Below are 6,703 nucleotides of genomic sequence, written 5' to 3' on the forward strand. Positions count from 1 at the left end.
ATACGCACATGGCCGATTGTTGAGTGAAACAGATGAACCAGAATTGGTTTGTAAAAATGGTGCAACTTCAGTGATGTGGAACTGGTTTGGTGTTTGTCCGTCAGATACACAACAAAGCACTTTTTTTTTGCAGAACATGCAAGCGGCCGTCGTTATTGTCGTATTTGTCGGACTAAGATGCTCTTAAATCTGGGAGTAATCTGGGTCCTAAACTCCGTCTTTTTCAGGTCAAACAACACTGCAGCATTACTGAGAGTTAAAAACTGTCTAAATTCTTTCATCTTTAATAAAACGATCAGCATTGCTGCTTTACCAGGTGTAACTATGAAGTTTAACTTCCAGGCATCCATGAAAACAAAATTTATTACATTTAACGGAGTTAGACGTTAGCAGGAAGCTAGCGGAAGTTAGCTCGCTAGTTTCGCTAGTTACCTAAGCATGATATTGCATGTTCTGACTGAGAGATTTCTGAAAAAAAAATCAAACGTACAGCTCTGCTATCACTTCCAACATAAATGAAGACAGGAAACTAAACAGCAGTGACGTTTGTAGGGTTACTGAAGTTGGGCTAGCTGGTATAAAATGATGTGCTACGTGATCGCTAGCGACACAACTATGTTAGCATAACATAAACAGTGAAGCTGGAGGACGATCACTAACACTTTTCCACTTATAAAAGTTAACGTGAAGGTTCCTCATGGTTAGAGACAAATGCAATCGCATGGCAGGATGCTGTAAACGGACCAAACTTCAGTCAGGAGAACAACTGAGATAATTCATCCACAATACAAGGTTAGTCATTAATATACTGCAACAACATGGGAATAGAGCAGCTGCCAGAGAATTCAACATTAATGAATCAATGGTACAGAAGAGGAGGAAGCAAGAAGAATGAGTTTAATAAAGTTTGATTTATCTGACTGCTTTGTTTCGCTTAATGTGCCTTATAATCCCGTGCACCTTATGGTCCGAAAAATACGTACTGCACACTGCAGTTTAATGTTGCAAAGCACCTCTTTTTAACTTCAGTGGACATGGTTATGCTCAGGATATGTCAGCCCATTTCTACTGGAAATGCCTTTTGGTTAAACTTTCAGCAAGGAATTTGCATTTGCACTGTTACATTTTTATAAAGCTTTAATGTACATAAAAACCAGCTTCTTGTTTAAGTGAAAATAAATGGAAGGTTGTCTTTTTGCGCTAGTAATGTTGTAGAGTTGTATTTTGTCTCGCATCAATTATATCGTCAGTTATATCGTTATCGCAAATTTTCAAGTATATATCGTGATAAATATTTTTGGCCATATCGCCCTGCTCTAGCCACAAGGATCAATTCTGGGACCAACTCTATTTAACCTTTATATAAATGACATATTTAATGTATTAAAGTTATTAAAACTAGTCATATTTGCTGACGACACCAATATTTTTTATTCTAACGACGATCATAGTGACCTAGTACTTAACATTAACAATGAATTAAGGAAACTAAAAATATGGATGGATGTTAACAAATTATCTATAAATTTGAGCAAAACCAAGGTAATGTTCTTTGGGAATTACAATGTAAATGTAGATATTGCAATAAAATTAGATGGTGTAGACATAGATGTAGTATCAGAAATAAAATTCTTGGGAGTAACGATTGATAGCAAATTATGCTGGAAATCACACATTAGACATATACAAAATAAAGTGTCTAAAAGTATCTCAATCATAAACAGAGCCAAGTTCTTCTTAAACTACCATGCATTGTTTTTGTTATACTGTGTACTAGTCCTACCATACTTGACTTATTGCGTAGAGGTGTGGGGCAATAATTATAAAAGTTCTCTGCACCATCTGGTCACACTACAAAAATATGCTATAAGAGTAATGTATAAGGTAGGATATCATAGTCACACTAATATATTGTTTTGGCAGTCAAAACTATTAAAATTAACTGAGTTAGTTGAATACACGACTGCTCAACTTCTATATAAGGCAAATAAGGGTATACTGCCAGAAAATATCCAAAAGCTCTTTACACATAAAGAAGGAGGTTACAATTTGAGGGGATGTAGTAACTTTAAAAGGCAGAGAGTTAGAACTACCAGGAAAAGTTTGTGTGTGTCTGTGTGTGGAGTGAAACTTTGGAACAGATTGGATGTCGAGCTCAAACAATGTCCAAATATTCATCTGTTTAAATTGAGGTACAAAAAATGTATATTGTCAAGGTACAAAGAGGAATCGAGGGTGTGATTTTCCTTGTTTATATATAGAATGTTAACAACAAATTTTTTTCATAATTCGTACAGTTCAAAGTGTTCAACAGCAGCATAAAAAAATATTTATTTATTTTTTAACGTAGGTCAGTTTGTTTCATTTAAATTGACCGTTAATCAACTAGCTGGTGTCAAACAAATTTGGAGATTTTAAGGCTATTAGCCTTCAAAAGAAGCTACGGCACTCTTTCGTTAATCGCCTCTTTATTCATGATGTCTGAAGATGTTCATCTTCCAGAAAGTGCCTTCAATCTCCTTCCAGTGGAAGACAAAAAGAAGGAAAAAGCTCCCAGATATATATCAAAATTCAGGCCTGCAGTTATGTTGGAGAGAAAACTGGTGAAGGAGCCGATAAGGACGATGGGACCTGCCAGATTGGAGTTGCCATCTCCAGAGAATTTCCTCAAGAAGCATTCGAAAGAGCCCAAACTGCCTGAACAGACACAGAGCTCCAAAGATGTTCATAAAACCTGCTCTTTCACTGAGAGGAAACCTCCAGTCCCCAGAAGGAATGACAAACCACTGATGGGAATTCACACCAAGAGGGACTTTTTAAAGGAAACACCTGAACTGGTGCCAATGAAACCACAGCCTGCATGCGTAGACACCAGCAAGGGGCACAAACAGGTGCTGGAAAACTCAGGGCTTGTCCCAAAGTTCATCACACGAAAGGACTTTGGTAGAGTACCAGCGTACCTCCAGCAGCGCAGCGAAGCAGAGAGGAGGGCTCGAGAGGAGTATGAAAACTTTGTAAAAGCAGAGCGGGAGCAGAGGGCCATGAAACACATAACAGAGGAGGAGAGACAAGCCATCCTGAAGCGCCTGAAGGAGACCTGGGATAAGCTGCATCACGAGTACCAGGCCCTTCCCCTCATCATCGACACTATGTCACAGAGGGCCACCAAGGACTGCCTCGAAAGGCAAATGAAGCAGCTGGAGGACGACATCAACTTATTCGAGAGGTTCAAAATCATCTACATACCTAAAGATGATTAAACTCAGCAGAGATGAGATGCAGTGTAGTGAATGTTGTTATTTGCCCCATTCACGAGGAAAATAAACTGGTTGATTTACTGTAAAAAAACAAGAAAAAAACAACAACAAATAGCTATATAAACAATTATCTTATAGAGTTGAAATGGACACTGTTGATATTGTCTTACGCTGTTGTTATCGCTGCTATCTCAATTATTAGGAAACAGTAGACCAGAATTAATTCTTAAAAGTAAAATTAATGAAGTTACTACTATATAATGGAAGCAAACTTCATTGATATTTTTATAGCCAAAATATAAATAATAAATGGAGAGGATGTATTGATGGTGATGACTGTGATACTCAACGGTGGTAACAAAGACTGTATTATTGATGCTAAATATTTGCACTACTGTATGTTGTAATTATGACAATGTCAATTTTATAATTGTAATTGTATGTCATAAATATTTAAATGTACTGTGTAGCTATAAAATTTAAAACTCAGATAAGATTGTAGGGGTGGGAGTTAAAAAGCTTGTCTTCATTCCACTCCTTTTCGAGCTAAACTTGTTTTTTTTTGTGTGTGTATAATTAAGTGTGCCTATGCAAAAAGGCACACTTATTACTATTGCTCGGATTTATTAAGTGTGCCTATGCCAAAAGGCACACTTCTTATTCTTTCTCGGATTTATTATTCTTCTTCTTATTATTATTATTTTCCTTTTTCCGCCTGAAATTTTGGAGCGTAACTCATCCCACAGTTTTGACACAATGAATTGGATTGGACTTGTTTGAGGGTAGGAAATTTGTCTATCGCACAGATTTCTTCAGATTTCAAACTGTGGAAATGAACCACTTTTTTCTCTCGTCATAACTTTTTGTTGGATTTCCACAGAGACCTGAAGATTTCCATGACTGTTCACCAAAGCCTGCTGTCTCTTACGGTGAAAGAATGATATCGATACTCCAAATAGATTTACGGTGTGTTCACACCGAACGCGATGGACGCGAATAAAACGCCCCAAACGCCCCTAATTTGACGCGTGTACATTCGCGTCTCAACGCGTGTCCAAGAAAAATCCATCGCGAGTCAAAATATCATATTTTGACGCGCGTGAACCGGAAATGTGGGAGGAATGTGGGAGGGAGTTGTGCCAGACCGGCAAGATGGCAGCTGTCGAGCTAGCGCTTGAAGAGAGAGTCTCCCTTCTCTATGTACTGTGGAGAGCAGAGCAGCAGCGTAAAAGACGTCCTCGCCGTACCTGGGTCCATCAGGTCCTCCAGAGGCATGAGCAGTTTGGTGAGTTTCACCACTTGCTCCAGGAGCTGCGCCTGGATGACGGCCGATTCCAGCGCTATCACCGTTGGCCAGTTTGAGGACCTGCTTTCCCTCGTCGGTCCCAGCATCGCCCGCCTAGACACCAACTACAGACGCTCAATCCCACCTGCAGAGCGCCTGTCCGTCTGCCTGAGGTTAGTAAAAGTGTTTAATACGGTAGTCCTTTATTGATATCTGTGCTAATATGCTAATCCATCCAGTTATACACTGCTAACATGGATGTGCTATGCTAACAGTGAATGCTGTCGATGTTTACTGAAAGCAAACTGTGGTACAGAGACGACTCTTTATAATATTTCTAGCGATACTCAGAAGGTCTCATCAAGCCCCGATTTAATTCGATTTATGCTGTTATCAGTGTTTGCGATGATAGCATGGCTGTGGTGTCCTATCAATGTATGCGCTCGGTGTTTGCTGATATCAAACTGTAGCATTAGCACCACTGAGTTAACCTTTGTAGTGATACTCACTCCTTTTTATTTAGACCTGGTTTAATTCTGGGATAGTTGAATATTTGTATATAATCCCTGCAGCTGTCAGACTCTATAGCAGGGGTCACCAGCCTTTATTAAAACAGAGTTAGATCAAACTGAACAGTTTGGTTCATCTTTAGTTACATGGTTCTATCTTGATAAGCTGTCTTATCACAGATTAATTTTTCAAAAATATTAATGATTTAAGCAAGGAAAGGGCTACATGTCAACACACAACTCTTTATTTCTATTAATGTCTTACTTCATTCCTACCTGATTGACATGTTTAGGAATTATGAGTGATTGGCTCACTGTAGTGGCAAAAGTTGCTACCAATCAAATTATGATATGTTAAAGTTAAAACAAAACACAACTGTTTTAGATATGATCTAATATACATTTTGTAATTATCCTTATAATTACAAAATGTTTTATGTAAGATTTAAGTTTTGTGATTTAAATCTGACATCACAAAAGTATTTTGGAATTTGAATAATGTATTTTGTAACTGCAGTACACATAATACTGATTTTGAACAATTTTGTCCAGGTTCCTTGTCACCGGGGACTCCTTCACGACCAAGCATTCAGTTACGGAGTCGGTGTGTCCACGGTGAGCCAGATCACCCCCCAGGCAGCGACGTCCATCTGGGACTGTCTAGTGGACGACTTCATGGCTGTGCCTTCAACTGGAGACTGGCGGTCCATCACAGAGGGATTCCAGGAGCGCTGGAACTTTCCTCTGTGCTGTGCAGCTCTGGATGGGAAGCACATCCAGACAAAGGCACCCCATATATCATATAGGAGACACACACATTGATATACACTAAATATTTATTTCATTTCTTTTTTGTGGTGCCCAAATTTATGCACCTGCTTGATTTTGTTTAAACAATTATTGCACACTTTTTGTAAATCCAGTAAACTTCTTTTCACTTCTCAAATATCACTGTGTCTCTCCTGTATGATATTTAACTGACATTTTTTATTGTAACAACTAAGGATTTATACAGGAAAATAATGTCTATTAACAAGGTTGCCCAAACCTTTGCATCCCACTGTATTAGTATATTTTGTCATTAGTATAATATGAAATAAATTCTACATGTGTCAAGTCGTGTGCCAACATTTGCTGTGTAGTAGAACTGAGACATTAGTCATTATAAAAATTTATTTGAAATAATATTAAAAGTCTCAAACAGAAAAACATTAAACATAAATATATAAAATATAAGAATTTACAGAGAGACAGGAATAAAAAGGACCAGCTGCTCTCCAGAGCAGGAACAAGGCTGAGGAGGAAATGCTCCATTGGAGACTGGTGTGGCCTCTTCAGGGACTCCAGGATGGCCAGCTCCACCGCCGATGGACCGTCCTGGGACCCGTCCCTCATCTGCCTCGGAGCCGTCCTCCTCTGTGGGCCTGTAAAACAGCACAAAACACAAAGAAATGAGAAAGCTGCTACTAGATTTTAATTTCAACATTGAGAAAAAAAAAAAAACAATAACAGGATATAATCAGATTGGTTGTAGATATTTAGTAAAGGTGATCACAAGGGAATCCCACCGACTAAAAAGATATCAGTGCTTGCTGTACATATCTGTGGGTGCAGTAGCAAGAGCTCAGGGACTGGGGATGCTCTGCTGCAGA

The 6,703-nt window shown here is 38.7% G+C and overlaps 1 pseudogene; it reads left to right on the plus strand.

Annotated features, from left to right (window-relative positions):
* Nucleotides 1–2,474: 2,474 nt before the first annotated feature.
* LOC146614565 (enkurin pseudogene) lies at nt 2,475–3,260 on the plus strand (annotated as a pseudogene).
* The last annotated feature ends 3,443 nt before the right edge of the window (nt 3,261–6,703 follow it).

Source organism: Diplotaxodon limnothrissa, linkage group LG17 (assembly GCF_057381915.1).
Source record: "Diplotaxodon limnothrissa isolate DT_005_m linkage group LG17, D_limnothrissa_male_GT1.1, whole genome shotgun sequence".
NCBI classification, from domain to species: domain Eukaryota; kingdom Metazoa; phylum Chordata; class Actinopteri; order Cichliformes; family Cichlidae; genus Diplotaxodon; species Diplotaxodon limnothrissa.